We start from the raw sequence: 7,462 nt of genomic DNA on the forward strand, positions 1-7,462 counted from the left end.
TAAGCTGCATTCATCTGGCACTGGCTTTAAATCTGGTCCCTCTTTCCCTGTGGAGACACAAACAATATCCTCCCCTTGGGGGGGTCAGTGCCCTATTCCCTGGTCACATATCTTTTTTTTTTTCTTTCCCCTTTTCTCCCTCCCCTGGTCCTGGACTTTTTGCTGTTGGGAGTTTTTAAATACCTTTATTTATTTCTTCTTGTGTTGTAGGTCTGTTAAATTTTCTGCATCAATATGTGTTAATTTAGGTAGGTAGGTTCAAGTAATTGGTCTATTTTTTCTGAGTTTTAATATTGTCCTTTATAATATGTGTAATTATCTTTTTTATTTCAGCTGGGGTTTTGTGATGTAATCAATTTAATTTCTTTTCCCAAATATTTGCTTCTTCTCTTTTAAAAAAAATGACTTCTCAATGATTTTATTTTAAAGATTTTTCAAATAAATTGTTTTCTTTTTTGACTCTGCATTATAATTCTGTGTAATTTCTTAGTTTCTTCACTTATATCATCATTATTAACTAAGTGCACTCCTCAATTTCTTATTTTTAATTTTGAAACTCATAATTACCATATATGTTTATTCCAATTAGTCTTTTGAAATCAAGGAAAGCAATTTATAGGCTGTCTAAATAAGAGTAAACATTTTGGCTTATGTTTTTGAAATCCACATACAAGCACGAGTAAGTCTTTCTTATTATGTTATTACACAACAGTGAAAGGCCTATGTGATAGTCACCTAATCTGGTGTCAATTTAAGGATTAAGAGTGTAGGGGTGGAGTCTAGGTTGTCAATCTGGATATAGCCAATGAGACTTCTGTGTGAGCATGGCCTTCTCCTGAGAATTCTGGGAAATCTGGTGCTTCCTCTTTGGAGGTGGGAGACACTTCTCTCTCTCTGCCACACCTTGGGAGACATAGCAGCTGACAAGACACATAGACCCACCCTGATGCAGAGACCCCTGGCAGCGCAGAGATGTTTGCAATGACACCGGATCCAAAGACTTTCTACCCACTGGCGTGTCGGTCATTGCATGTGTTTCATGAGTGTGAAGAGGACTTTATAGATTTGTATCAGACATATGGGCTAATATTGGACTTATGGACTTGATCTAGACTGGGCAGGGATGTTTTCTCAATGTTCAATTGCTCTTGTATATAAATGTCTTTCTTATACATATGTGTGTCCATGGATTTGTTTCTCTAGTCTACCTGGACTAACACAGCCTATTAGCATCAGTCTTCTACTCCTTGGAAGCCATATAGGTATTTGCCAAGGTGGGAAAAGGCTAGGTACAAAGGGGAAGGGAAACTTTTTTTAATAATACAATTTTCTTACTTTGGCATCAGCACATTAGAAATGAACCAGTTAAATGAACTCATGTATAACATTCATACAATTTATACCTTCTAATTAGAAGATTTTGAAATTTAATACCAAGGATCTGTACTACTTTTCTAGGGCTACTATATATAACATATTACCACAAAGTTGTTGGGTCCATAAAGAGGAAGTTATTCTCTTTCAGTTCTGGAAGCCAGAACTATGAAATCATGGTGTTAGCAGTGAAAATCCTTTTGATGCCTCTCTCCTAGCTTCTGTAGGCATTTGGTAATCCCTGTTGTTGCTTAGCTTGCAGGTGCAGCACTGCAATCTCTGCCTCCATCATCACATAGCACTGCCCTGTGTGTAGCTTTACACGATCTTATACATACAGTCTTCTTCATAAGACTTTGAATTTGTGCTTAAATTTGCATTGGGCAAAACTGCTGCACAAGACTCCTTTAATACTAAAGAGCAAAGATAACACATTGAGGACCAAGGTGTGCCTGACCATGATTTTTTTTAAAATAAAAATTTACAGTGTTTTTGTTGAAAGTTTATACAGCAGACTAGATTTTCATTTAACAATTTCTATATAACTTGTTCAGTGACATTGCTTACATTTTTTTTTTTCATTCCAGAAAAAGCAGAAAATAATTTAAAATACACATTAAGACTTGGGTAAAGGGGAAACAAATACAAAGATGTTACATTTTAACCAAACTGTATCTTTAATAATTCACTTACTGCTGCACTTTGTCTGTGGGCAGGGCTTCCCCATGAGGTCTCCACAAATGAATTTTGGGTGTTCACTGTCATCCATATCCTTCTGCAAACCAGGTGCTCAGAATTTAAGCTATAATACATTTTCTTCTTCTGATCTTGGATTTTTGTTAATTTCAATCCTTGGATCACATCAGCTGATGTGAGTCTTCCATTTGGGCCTAACTGTCACCTTGCTTAGGTGGCTATTTGTTTTAAGATAATCTTTTAAGACTCCAGACATTATTCTCTCTGATATTTGGGCACCCTCTGATTTCTTCACCACACTTTTCAGTAACACCTTATTTCCAGTTATCCCTTAATTATGGTAAATATTGAGTGGGGTTGCATCACAAGAACTGATTGTTTTTAGGTTAGGACTTATAATTGAGTGCAAATTCAAAATCCATTCTTATATATCCATGTGCATATATGTATTCTGCATTAGACAGGGTTCTCTAGAGAAACAAAACCTGGACAATTTTGATTATAGATAGAACATGAAGGAATATAACAGCTAATTAGTCTACACAGCAGTACAGAGGGCTCAATTCAACTCCCTTCTGTGGAACAGTTAGTATAAAGGAAGTCCTTCAACTCACTAGGACTGCTGGGTCCAAGGTTAAGGAAGCAGACAGTTGAGTCTTCCTCAGGGCAATGTAGGCAGTCCAGCCACAGGCACCAAACAGCGGGGTAGGTCACCAACAGCAGCTCAGGAGTTTAGCAAAGCAGGCCTGAATGGGATATTGAACTCAAGCAAAGCAAGACAACAGGATCCGCCAGCCTCCAGCCCAAGTGATGTATACACCAGCAGCCTGCCAAAGCAGGTCTTTAAGGAACCTCAAGCTCTAGTGACATGATCCATGGGTTGGCTGTCTCACAAATAGTGTACCTAACAAGTTGAGGCAGAGAACTAGCTAAAGCAGCTGCATGCTGGTCCGATGACCAGAGAGCAAGAGAGAGGGGGATTGGTCTTGTGAGACATTAATTTTTTTGCCCTCCAATCAAATTGCGACCTTATTAATCCCACATGTTCCTATTGACCAGGTTGACACAATAAACCTACCCATCACATATTCCTATTCCACTTTAGTGGCAGCATTATCAGTTTTTTGAGGGATAGTGTAAGTGACCTCCATGGGACCTTTAATAATTCTAATACTAGTATCATTCAGCTAGCCACTGTTTTAGAACCTAGAATATTGTTGAGATAGGGGAATATTGGTATATGCAAAAGCTTTTTAGACTAAATTACTTGGGATGTTCCATTATACATCTTAAAAATATAAGTGACCGAGTCCTATAAGTGAGGGTTGGACACAGGGTACAAAGTTCAATAACTCATCTACTATGTCAGAGACATGTCTTAGAAAGCTAAGAAACTATGAAAATGTCAAATATATAGTAGTCTTAACTTGCCTGTAACTGGGCAACCTCAAAAGCAAGAAGTTTGAACTGAAGTCCAATGACTGTCCTGTTCCATGACCTTAGAGTAATAGTCCTCTTCTTCTCTCCCTAGGGCATTACATCTTTTAATCCAAACAAATATATTAGTTATTTTAATGTACAACAGGTGTGGTTCAGTCAAGTACAATTCTCTTAGTGGGTTTTCTGACTGTATCTTTCTAGTGTAGCCTATGTACTATGCTGTACGCCTCAAAAGGACAAGATCTATAAAGTCCATGTAGTTTATAGTATGGACCTGGTCTCTCAGAGCTGAAAAGAAGCCATGATGTTTGTAATCACCTCATATGCATGTGAATGCTGGACCATGAATAGAAAGAATACGAAAGAATTGATGCGTTTGAATTATGGTACTGCTGAAGCATACAGAAAGTACCTTGGACTGCCAGAGAAACAAACAAATCTGTCTTAGAAGAAGTATAGCCAGAATGCTCCTTGGAAGTGAGAAGGGTGAGACTTTGACTCACATACTTTGGACATGTTGTCAGGAGAAATCAGGTCCTGGAAAAAGGCATCATGCTTAGTAGAAAAGAAGACCTTCAAAGAGATGGATTAACATAGTAGCTGCAACAATGAGCTCAAACATAAAAATTGCGAGAATGGTGCAGGATTGGGCAGTATTTTCTTCTGTTGTGCATGGGGTTGCTCTGAGCAACTTGCAGACACCTAGCAACACGTAATTCAGTGAATGTCATCTTACCTTAATTACATTTACAAAAACCCTATTTCCAAATACACTTACATCCACAGACCCTGGATGGACATGAATCTTGAGGGGACACTATTCTACTTGCTAGTTAGGTAAGATAGATTTGTGGCAAAGGGGAAAGAGGGAACAATGGAAGGAATTCCTAGCACAGAGGCATAGAAGACACATTTCTTATATCAATAGTTTTCAAAAAGGGAAGGTATTTCCAAATGGAAGGAAGGAGGCGGCAATGAAAGGGTGTACCCATAGACTCCTTCAATATTTCTAATAGAGGCTTGACTTTTTATTTGTTTGTTAGTTCTTTGAGCATAAGAAATGGTTAGCATGCTCTTTTCCCTTTTGATTTTCTATCTTCCCATTTTTGTACTTTTAATTTATAATAGTTTACTTTGTCTTCGCAAGCTGCACTTTGGGAACTTAAGTTCAACTCTTATCTCACCATTTCTTCTATACCCTTTGGCTACACTATGTTCAAGAGCAAGTTTCAGTCTTTTCTGATACACATTTTTGTTTTTCTTTTCTTCCCTGTCATTTTAATAGTAATTTGCTTTCTTCATGCATACTGTCCTTGATATCATCCCACAGCTCATCAAGTTTTTAGTCATTAGTGTATCAAATCTCTTCTTGAATTCAAGTGGATATTTTCGGATTGTGCTTTGGCTTTAGAGACTTGTAATGTTCTTCAGCTTCAATTTGAATTTTCATAAGAGCAATTGAAGGTCTATTCTGCAGTTGACTCCTGGTCTTATTCAAACTGATTAGGTTGAACTTCTTCATTGCCTCTTTCTGTAGATTACTTGATTACATTCTTGTGTATGCGCTCTATGGTCACTAGTTACATTGTTGAAAAAAAGGTATTTACAATGAATAAGTTGTTGGTCTTGTAAACTTCCATCATCTTTTTATCACGGAAACCATATTTTCCAGTTACCGCTCCTGCTTCTTTGTTCCTATCTTTTCCATTCTCGTAACTAGTGATTAGCAAAGCATTTAGATTGCATCAAAGTTATTAGTACTTTGTATCAGCAGATTTAAGAATTTTGAAAACAGGTTAATTCTACTCAGAAAAGTTTAACCTGAGAAAATTACGATGGGTATATGCATAGATTTAGCTATATGGATTAGCTATACATAAAAACAGATTATAGCTATATATAAAAACAGCAAATACATTTTAAATACACTGATAGGTCTTTCCAGAAGTTATGGTTATCTCATGATATATAATACAATCATTCCAAATTTCTAAGAAAAACCCTTAATACATGTAATGCACATTCATGGATTACTTTTAAGTGAAGACACAGTTTACTAAAGGGGATGTGTTTTTCTCTCTCTTTCTTTTCTTTTCATTCTCAGGGCTGTCCATTACCTGCTTCTTTCTCTCTTCTCTGAGAACTGTCCTTCACACCACAAAGAGCCGGTCCATCTTTTGTACTACTGGATTGTGTCAGAGCATGGACCCAAGCGAGCTAATAAAATTCCGTCTCTTAGAAGTTTGAAACTGATATTTGGGTATTCTAGTTTTTGCCTGCTAGTACCTCCAGCATCACTAACTCAAGAGCTATCTATGGTTGAGTACATCTCTAGAAATGTGCATCGAGAAATAACGAACTTCTACAGAGAGAAAAGAATGAGGCACATTTACTAGAGAGAGTAGTCTCTGGTGTCACAAGTGTGGTTGGCTGTTGACTGAAAGGCTGGCAATACAAGTTTACCAAGAGACACTTTGGAAAAACCTGATGCTCTACTTGTGAGAAACAATCAGTCACTGAAAACCAGCTGAAGCTCTACATAGACACATGGAGTGGCTCTAAGTGGAAACTGACTCCATGGTCACGGGTGTTATAGAGATCAGAATCGTGAGTCTTCAGAGGGTTTTAGATGATTAGTTCCAGGTTGTAATCCTCATTTGGGGTGGGGGGGTGTCTAAGAGATAACTGTCTTCTTTTCAATAATTCTACCTTTGCTCTGTAACCTGACAAGTGAATTCTTACTTGTAACCCAAGTTAGATCTTCTATTTGAAACCAAAGGAACAAATTCTCAGGAAAATAGCAACATTATCATAGCTAAAGATAACTTAAGTATCATTATGAGACACATGGACATTTCTGACAGTAAATATATCACATTGATGCCAACATTGTTTCTCGATTCTCTTGAAGCAACTCTCATAAGCATTATATTTGGAAAGTATTTTGGGAAGGGATTTTTTGGATGAAAAATGTATCTGGTCTATGTAGACATTTTCCTTATATTAAAGAGCTAAAAAATCCCTTGGGAAAACTGTCAGAAACGATTTTCCCTTAAATTTTTGACTTTGTAGGATTCTTTGGAATTTAAGTTTGGGTTTATTGCCAACAAAAATATTGAAAACATTTAGAGAATTTTTGTGATAAAGTATCTTAATCCTCAAACAAGTACTCAGGCAGTTTACCTCAGTTTCATCAACATTCATTTACAAAGTTATTTAGATGTTTACCTGTGAAGACAGATCATTTAAAAGGATTTATGTTATATGCAGTTGCCCACATTAATGATAGAAAAATTTGTATCAATCAAGCAGCTTTTATGTTTTTATGGATGTTACATGCAAAAAGTGAAAACAATTATCTTGCTTTATTTCATTTAGACTTTTAACTTATCTTGAAACTTTCAAAGGCATTTTAAAAATTCTTTCTACATTTTTAAAAATTTATTTTTTAATTATTTTATTGAGGGCTCAAACAATTCTTATCACAGTCCATACATCCATCCATTGAGTCAAACACATATGTACACCTGTTGCCCTCATCAATCTCAAAACATTTGCCCTCTACTTTAGCCCTCAATATCGTTTGCTCATTTCCCCCCTCCCCCTCCCTCCTGAACCCTTCATAACTCATAAATTATTATAGTTTTCTCATGTTACACTGTCCGACGTCTCCCTCCGTCCTCTTCTCTGCTGTCCATTCCCCAGGGAGGAGGCTATACTTAGATACTTGTAATTGGTTCCCCACTTCTGCCTCGCATTCCCTTCACCATCCAGGCCTCGCCCCTCTCACCACTGGTCCTGAAGGAGTCATCTATCCTGGATTCCCTGTGTTTTAAGTTGCTATCTGTACCAATGTACATCCTCTGGTCTAGCCAGATTTGCAAGGCAGAATTGGGATCATGATATTGGGGGGGAGGAAGCATTAAAGAACTAGAGGAAAGTTATGTTTCAT

Source organism: Echinops telfairi, unplaced genomic scaffold (assembly GCF_000313985.2).
Source record: "Echinops telfairi isolate 266 unplaced genomic scaffold, ASM31398v2 ScPeMD7_27;HRSCAF=92, whole genome shotgun sequence".
NCBI classification, from domain to species: Eukaryota; Metazoa; Chordata; class Mammalia; order Afrosoricida; family Tenrecidae; genus Echinops; species Echinops telfairi.